At 49.1% G+C, this 8,695-nt stretch overlaps 1 protein-coding gene across 5 annotated transcripts in view; it reads right to left on the bottom strand.

Moving 5' to 3' along the window:
• IST1 (IST1 factor associated with ESCRT-III) overlaps positions 1-7,854 on the bottom strand; it is a 28,305-nt gene extending 20,451 nt beyond the window's left edge. The window contains exon 1 of one of the 5 annotated variants that reach the window (XM_038368400.2): positions 7,704-7,854. The gene's annotated coding sequence lies outside the window, so the exon portion shown is untranslated. Of the gene's footprint in view, positions 1-5,772; positions 5,840-7,527; positions 7,648-7,703 lie in introns of those variants that run through there. The other 4 variants (XM_038368397.2, XM_043494743.1, XM_038368401.2 and 1 more) reach the window with 4 other exon arrangements.
• Between the last annotated feature and the right edge of the window lie 841 nt (positions 7,855-8,695).

Raw genomic sequence — 8,695 nt, forward strand, 5'->3', positions numbered from 1 at the left:
CAGTGAACAGGTTTTGATCACTCATTTTGCTTTTTCAAACCAGAAAATTTTAATAAAAACAGCAACATTATGGGTGAGATTTGTACAAGCACAGATGGCATGAAAACTCTTGACAGGCAAGTGGATCAGCTTGGTTTTATACATACTACACCTATACCCCTGGCCAGTTCCCTTGCAGGAGAAGTAGAGCAGCACTAGGGCTGCTGCTCCTTTTCCTGTAGGGAAGGGAGGAGCCCTCATCACTGAAAACAATGCAGGGTGGAGAAGAAAGGGGCAGCAATGTTTTTTTAACGTACGGTTTTGCATTTAATGGAAGTCAAATAAACAGCAAGTAGCATAAGTGCCAGGAAGCCTTGCCATCCTGTCACAATAGCATCTCTGTGCTCTACTCAGCTAGGATTCCAACTAGCCATATTCCAAAGCAGGGACAGAGACTAAGGCAATACAAACCAGACAGCTTACAAGCCTTGCACTCCCATCCTATTCTTCAACACTGGTTTAACACAACCCCTTGCTATATCACATCTAATTTAGAGTGTAAACTGCCCAGGGACTTGCCTTTCTTGTTGCCTATAAAATGCTGCACACACGAGGCTAAAGAAATAAAAAAATAAGGAAGTCCTAAGAACAAAGGTACCGTCCAGTGATTTCTCTCTTCCACCCTTTATTTTATCTATGTAGATTGTAAACCAGGGATGAGAAAACTTTTTGGCCAATCTGGGTGTGAAGCTGTATGGAGGGCCAGGTAGGGAAGGCTGTACCCCAAAAACAGCCCTGCCCCCACCCCCTTCCCACCTGTTGGATGGGTTGGGGGTTCTAAGGGAGACAGTCAACCCCCCTGCTCCCTGTCCCGACTGCCCAGACCTATCCACGCCCCCACCCCCTGACAGGCCCCGCAGGACCCCACCCCCTATCCAACTCCCCCTGTTCCCCAACCGCTGACCTCCCCATCCAACCATCCCCTGCCCCCCCAGGACTCCCCACCCCTAACCACCCCCTCCTAGGACCCCCTACTCAACCTCTTCACCACTGCACGTGCGCCGTAGCCCCCTTACCATGCCACTCTGAGCATGGCTACAGGGGAGGGGAAACAGTAGGGGAGGGGCCAGGGGCAAGCCTCCCGGACAGAAGCTCAGGGGCAGGGGAAGGACAGTCCCACGGGCCAGATGTGGCCCGCAGGCCATAGTTTGCCCACTTCTGTTGTAAACCCTTTGGACAGGGTCTTCTCGTACTCCATGTTTGTACAGTGTCAAGTACAATGAGGCCACCAAGCACTACTGTAATACAAATATATTTCATATTCACAGCACTAGCACCTATAAAGTGTAAGATGTTTGAGGGAGCAGAGAGCACTCTTACCTCAGGAATAGGCAAACAATCAAATAGATATTCCTTTCTTTAAGGAAAGTATTACATTATGATGCCAGGTCCACAACAATCTTTATCTATCTTATATACCCCCCATCCCTGCAGCATCTGAGCACCTCACACTCTCCACAGCATCTTTGTGAGGAAGGGAACAGGTCACAGAATCATAGAAATGTAGGGCTGGAAGCTGCCTGTGCTGAGGCAGGACCAAGTAAACCTAGGCCACTCCTGCTCTTAAAAACCTCCAGTGAAGGGGATTCTACAGCCTCCCTTGGAAGCCTGTTCCAGAGCTTAATTACCCCAACTGTTAGAAAGATTTTCCTATATTTCTCTCGCTGCAAATTACGCCCATGACATCCATGTGTGGAATAAATTTTGTTCTGTTTACCGAGGTAATGTGTGGAGGTGCGCCACCAGTAGAAACAAAAAACCTAGACAGAATATATATTTTTAAAAAGTAACCATAGGGATAATTACTCCAGCCAGGAGAGGTTAGGCATTTTAGAACTCACTACTGAAAGAATTAAATGTAATTGTAAGAGAGAATTTGATTTGAGAACTTCAGTAGCTCAGACATAGGTGAGAGGTTTATTGCAGGAGTGGGTGGGTGAGATTCTGTGGCCTCCATTGTGCAGGAGATCAGACTAGATGATCATAATGGTCCCTTCTGACCTTAATAATAATAATATTAATATCTATGAGAAATGCATAGACCAGTCAAAAAACCTAAAACACACTTTGAAAGACTAAAATTTCAGAGAATATACGCACATTGCAGGAAGTACTAAGATGTAACAATACAAGTATGCGTGTGTGTTAGTGAAAGAGAGAGAGAGCGCGCACGCACACGCTGGCTGCTGGGGAAGTTTCTGAGAGATGCCGTGCACAGTCTCTTTAAGGCACTCTCGCTGAAAGTTCTCCTGCTCTTGAGCCCTGTCCCCCCCCCCCCCCCGCTTTGCAGAGACGGGGTACATGGGTAGGGGGAGCCAGTGAGAGATATGGTGTGTGTTGTCTCTAAGGCCCTCACTCACTGCCCAGAAGGCTTGTTCAGACCTCAGACTGCAGCAGCTCTCTCCTGCTTCGACTCCTGAGCCCTGACCATAGGTGCTGGAACTAAGGGTGTGGGGGGTGCTGCAGCACTCCCTGACTTGAAATGGTTTCTATTATATACAGGGTTTAGAGTTTGGTTCAATGGCTCTCAGCACCTCCACTATAAAAATTGTTCCAGAGCCCCTGTCCCCTCTCCCCTGCTCTACAGAGATAGGGTACGGGGCAGGGGGAGTGGGACACCTTGACATCCACACACCCTTTCCCCCCCCCACTCAGCACAGCCAGCAGGAGGGTCCCAGGAGCAGCTGGCCAGGGGCTCCAAAGCAGAAGGCAGAGCAACATTGCAGCAAAACAGCAGGGGGAGAGCAGCTGAACACATGCTGCCGGATATGTGCAGCTCTGCTAATCAAGTGCACAGCACTTGAATCACTCCTGGGCAGCCATTCGATTGCACAGCTTAGAGGGAACACAGCCCACAACTCCTTGACCTGCCTTCAGTGGACATGGATCACTGTTCTCTTTACAACAGCCCTTTTTGGTTCACATTTCCACTTTTTGTAGGATTCCTTTTTGATTTCAGGTCATTAAAGAGCTCCTGATGGAGCAATATTTGGCCTCTTACTACCTTCCTGTCTTTCTTTTGCACCGAGATAATTTCCAGTTGTGCCTTTAATATGATCTTCTTGATAAACTGAAAGCTCTCCTAAACTCCTTATTTCAGAGTAGCAGCCGTGTTAGTCTGTATCGCAAAAAGAACAGGAGTACTTGTGGCACCTCAGAGGCTAACAAATTTATTTGAGCATAAGCTTTCGTGGGCTACAGCCCACTTCATTGGATGCACAGAATGGAACATATAGTAAGAAGATACACACACACACACACACACACACACAGAGAGAACATGAAAAGGTGGAGTAAGAGGCTATTATCAGCAGGAGGAAAAAAAAAAAAAAACTAAACTCCTTGGATTTTCCTCCCATGGAATTTTTTCTGCCAGATCCCTTTGTTTGTTAAAGTCTGCTTTTTTCAAGTCCATTATCCTTATTTTGCTGTTCTTACTCCTTCCTTTCTCACACAAGGCCAAGCTTAAAGGCCTGCATCATTTATAATGCTGTAAAGGGGATTCATGGCTTTTACTGCTCTTTCCCCTAAGTATGTAGAGGGATTTACACATTTTCTAGTTTCTCACACTGATTATTCCATTAAGACCTGAACTCAAGCTTCTGATATTTTAACAGAAACCTCTTGTCCAATAGTGATGAGGTGGTATACATACTTAGAAGATTTGCATAGTTTCCCAACTGCCAAAGTTTCAAATTCTGAACTTTTTTAAAAGCACGGCATGGGTCAGATTTCAAGGAACAAGGCAATAAACTGTCTCTGCAGCTCAAAGGGTAATTCCTCCTGTTTTAGCACCTGCCTATTATCCCACTAGGTGCAACTCCCACAATGGATACAAACCAATATTGTAAAATAAATTAAAAATATCAAATGTAAAATTAAGTTTACACTTGTTTTAAACTTACAGTTGAACGTACTGCCATCTGCTTTACAAGCAAAGTGCCCAAACCGTTTTATTATTTAGATGAACTAGGCAATTCAGTCTGACCATCTTTAGGAGATGCTGCAAAATCTCCTCTTTGAAAAAAACCTTTGCACCATAGCAAGCCTGACTCTTAACAGACAAATAAAAAAAAAAAAGCACCGCAAGCAGGCTTTACCTCCAATAGGGAGGAGGAACCAGTCCACTAGGAACTTTGCTATTTATATTATATGGAAGGTGCTCAGTTACTGTAACAACCAGCTATACTATAAAACCTTAAAATAGACAGATTAAATGATGAGTAAATTTTTCAAAAACTAAACTACAATATTTAGGTGCTTAAATGCCATTGATCTGGCTCCTCGGTCTCTTAGGCACTTTTGACAATTTTAACCATGGATCCTTTTCAGTGTAATATGTTAAATCAGTTTCTTCCATTGTCACCACAGTAAGACATTACACTATGTAAGCAGCAATGGCTTATTACACGGTATCATAAAAATAAAGGGAAGGTAACCACTTTCTGTATACAGTGATATAAAATTCCTCCTGGCCTGAGGAAAAACTCTTTCATCTGTAAAGGGTTAAGAAGCTAAGATAACCTCGCTGACACCTGACCAAAATGACCAATGAGGAAACAAGATACTTCAAAGCTGGAAGGGGGGAAACAAAGGGTCCATCTGTGTGATGCTTTTGCTGGGAACAGATCAGGAATGCAGCCTTACAACTGTTAGTTAAGGAGTACTTGTGGCACCTTAGAGACTAACAAATTTATTTGTTAATTTAACTAACAGCTGCTACTCTGAAGACTGTTAGTTAGTAAGTAATCTAGCTAGAAATGCATTAGATTTCCTTTTGTTTAATGGCTGGTAAAATAAGCTGTACTGAATGGACTGTATATTCCTGTTTTTGTGTCTTTTTGTAACTTAAGGTTTTGCCTAGAGGGATTCTCTATGTTTTGAATCTGATTACCCTGTAAGGTGTTTACCATCCTGGTTTTACAGAGGTGATTCTTTTACCTTTTCTTTAATTAAAATTCTTCTTTTAAGAACCTGATTGATTTTTCATTGTTCTTAAGACCCAAGGGTTTGGGTCTGTGTTCACCTGTACAAATTGGTGAGGATTTTTATCAAGCCTTCCCCAGGAAAGGGGGTGTAGGGCTTGGGGGAAAGACGTCTCCAAGTGGGCTCTTTTCGTGTTCTTTAACACGCTTCGGGGGGGCAGCATAGGGTTCAAGGACAAGGCAAAGTTCGTACCTTGGGGAAGTTTTTAACCTAAGCTGGTAAGAATAAGCTTAGGGGGTCTTTCATGCAGGTCCCCACTTCTGTACCCTAGAGTTCAGAGTGGAGAAGGAACCTTGACACATGGACAATATCAAATTGAAATCTAGCCAATTTAAAAAACAGTTAAAAGGAGGCTCAGGTCATAGGCATCCAAATTTTGTCATTTTGCAGACACATTTTCCTACCCCTAAAGATATTTTTCCTCTTCCCTACTGCATGTGAAAAGCCCACAAAAACAAGGGCAAGAGTGAAAGTGACTATTAAACACACAAAGTAAAATTAATTTTTCCCCTTTAATCTTTTTCAGTTATAACAGAGGTTGCTGATGACCCAGAGAGCTGGCTGGTCACATGGTGCTAGATGCCTCATTTCCAGATGCTACACTGTATTAGAAGATGGCTAGACTACAATACCTTTCTAATATTACTTTTACATGTAAACAATTTTATAGGGTTGCAAATGAGAGTGGGTGATTCCTGCTATTAAAGTTTGGGAATCCTTGAGTTATATTATTTTAATGTTACTTACACTAATAGTAGTAAAAGTGTTCAGACAGATGCTGTGTTTCAGTTGACAGGGTCTCTAGACATTATGGATTGCTAGGAATAAGCATTGGTTAGTTACTGTAAGTCATTTTATCCATCCCTCAATTTGTTAAAGATTGGTCCCTACATTTATGTAGTCTGGATTAATTGTCCATTTCAGATTAAAATATGGGAAAATTAGGCTTCTACCTATTAGACTATTCCACAATCTAACATATCTTAATGTTATTGTCAATACAATACAATACACAGTCAACAATTTTTTTTCTCAGTTTCATTACATCACTCATGAATCCCTTTTCACCTCTTTAAATAATTTCATTTCCTCCTTGATGTTTACCCTTGCCACATGCTTGTAGACTCATGTTCCCTCCCACTACTTACTTATCAATTAGCCAACATACACACATGTAGCTCATTCCGCATTTCCTCAAATCACTTCATCTCCTTTACTTTTACGCTCTTCTCTACAGTCTCTCAAATCTGTCAATAGCTTTTGGTAATGAAGTGTCCAACAATTAATCACATTTAAAACTCTTGTGTAGGTGATGCAAAACTGCAGGCATGTTCCATCCCAGATGCAGATGTATTCAATGGAAGGTTAATATATGTAAAATGTTTAAGACTTATCTAGAGTTTCATAAGTAGTATGCATGCGCTTTACATACAAATGAAGATGAGACCCTACCTTGAATATCTTAAAATGTAAATTAAAACAAAAATTTTAAGTGATAAACAAGTAGAAAAGATGGCTAAGAGTGTAAAGTCATCTGCTTAACCAATCTTGGAGTGATCTCAAAAAAATCTGAAATATTATTCCCTACTAGTACAAGAATATTCTACCGTTCTGGTTTTACTAGCTTAGTTTAACATTATGCAACTAAATCATCTGATGCATGAACCCGACTTTAGCAGCTGGAAGGTAAGAGAGCAGGGAAAGCCAAACAGGGAACAGAGTAGCAGCCGTGTTAGTCTGTATTCGCAAAAAGAAAAGGAGGACTGGTGGCACCTTAGAGACTAACAAGTTTATTAGAGCATAAGCTTTCGTGAGCTACAGCTCACTTCATCGGATGCATTTGGTGAAAAATACAGAAGGGAGATTGATAAGAGATTGATACGAGATTGTGTATATCAATCTCCCCTCTGTATTTTCCACCAAATGCATCCGATGAAGTGGGCTGTAGCCCACGAAAGCTTATGCTCTAATAAATTTGTTAGTCTCTCAGGTGCCACAAGTCCTCCTTTTCTTTTGCCAAACAGGGAAGAGAGCAGTGGTGCTGCTCGGGCCGGGAACACACAGAACAGTCATTACTCGGAGGAACGCGGACCCCGCTCAGCCTCTTGCCCGACAACCTTCGGCGGAGCGCGAGCACTACAGACCCGTGGCTGGGCGCGGGCAGGGGAAGGTCGGCGACCTCCACGACCCAAACGCAGCCTGTGCGCCCTCAGTAGGAGCCCTGCCCTTGCTGCTGCGGCGATCCCAAGGCCCCCGGTGCTAGGCGCGGTACAAACACAGCGCCCTGGCCCAGACCTCCAGCGCCAGGACTCGGCCAAGGGGCGGGCGGGCGGCCTCTCTTGGCCCGCAGGCCTTTGACACGTTTCCCATCCCCGGACCGGCGCCGGACCCAGCCGGCAGGGCAGGGGCGGCAAAGGGGGGCCGAGCCGGGGTCTCTGTCAGACGGACCCGGAGGACGCGATCCGAGCCCTGGCGGCGCAACCGCCCGCGGCCCCCACTCACCCGCCGGTCCCCGCGGCAGGAGCCAGCCGCCAAAATGGCGGCGGCGCCGCCTCAGCACCGCCGGCGGCGGAGCGGTCCGCAGGAGCGGGACGCGGCCGCCGCCCTATCGCATCGGCCGGCGCTGGGGCTGCAGGACCCGTGAGCCGGGCGGGGGGGGTCCTCAGGCACTACTTTACCTGGGGGAGGGATCCGAGCTGCCCGGGCCGACCGTGCGTGGAGTCACACGGCTCTGACTCACTCCGCCGCCCGCCCCGCCCCTCGGCGCTCCGCCCCCCGAGCCCCGCTTCACCGGCCGGCGTCGAGGTTGAGGGGCGGGGTCTGGGGGGAGGTTGGCCTGACTGCCCCCTCCTCAGCCCCGTGCAGCCCCTGGCCCCGCCCCCAGCCCCGTGCAGCCCCTGCCCCCTCCTCAGCCCCGTGCAGCCCCTTGCCCCGCCCCCGTGCAGCCCCTGCCCCCTCCTCAGCCCCGTGCAGCCCCTGGCCCCGCCCCCGTGCAGCCCAGCCCCCTCCTCAGCCCCGTGCAGCCCCTGGCCCCGCCCCCAGCCCCCGTGCAGCCCCTGCCCCCTCCTCAGCCCCGTGCAGCCCCTGGCCCCCCCCCCGTGCAGCCCCTGCCCCCTCCTCAGCCCCGTGCAGCCCCTGGCCCCGCCCCCGTGCAGCCCAGCCCCCTCCTCAGCCCCGTGCAGCCCCTGGCCCCGCCCCCAGCCCCGTGCAGCCCCTGGCCCCGCCCCCAGCCCCGTGCAGCCCCTGCCCCCTCCTCAGCCCCGTGCAGCCCCTGGCCCCGCCCCCGTGCAGCCCCTGCCCCCTCCTCAGCCCCGTGCAGCCCCTGGCCCCGCCCCCGTGCAGCCCAGCCCCCTCCTCAGCCCCGTGCAGCCCCTGGCCCCGCCCCAGCCCCGTGCAGCCCCTGCCCCCTCCTCAGCCCCGTGCAGCCCCTGGCCCCGCCCCCAGCCCCGTGCAGCCCCTGCCCCCTCCTCAGCCCCGTGCAGCCCCTGGCCCCGCCCCCCCCCGTGCAGCCCCTGCCCCCTCCTCAGCCCCGTGCAGCCCCTGGCCCCGCCCCCAGCCCCGTGCAGCCCCTGCCCCCTCCTCAGCCCCGTGCAGCCCCTGGCCCCGCCCCCAGCCCCGTGCAGCCCCTGCCCCCTCCTCAGCCCCGTGCAGCCCCTGGCCCCGCCCCCAG

Source organism: Dermochelys coriacea, chromosome 12 (genome assembly GCF_009764565.3).
Source record: "Dermochelys coriacea isolate rDerCor1 chromosome 12, rDerCor1.pri.v4, whole genome shotgun sequence".
In the NCBI taxonomy this organism is placed as follows: domain Eukaryota; kingdom Metazoa; phylum Chordata; order Testudines; family Dermochelyidae; genus Dermochelys; species Dermochelys coriacea.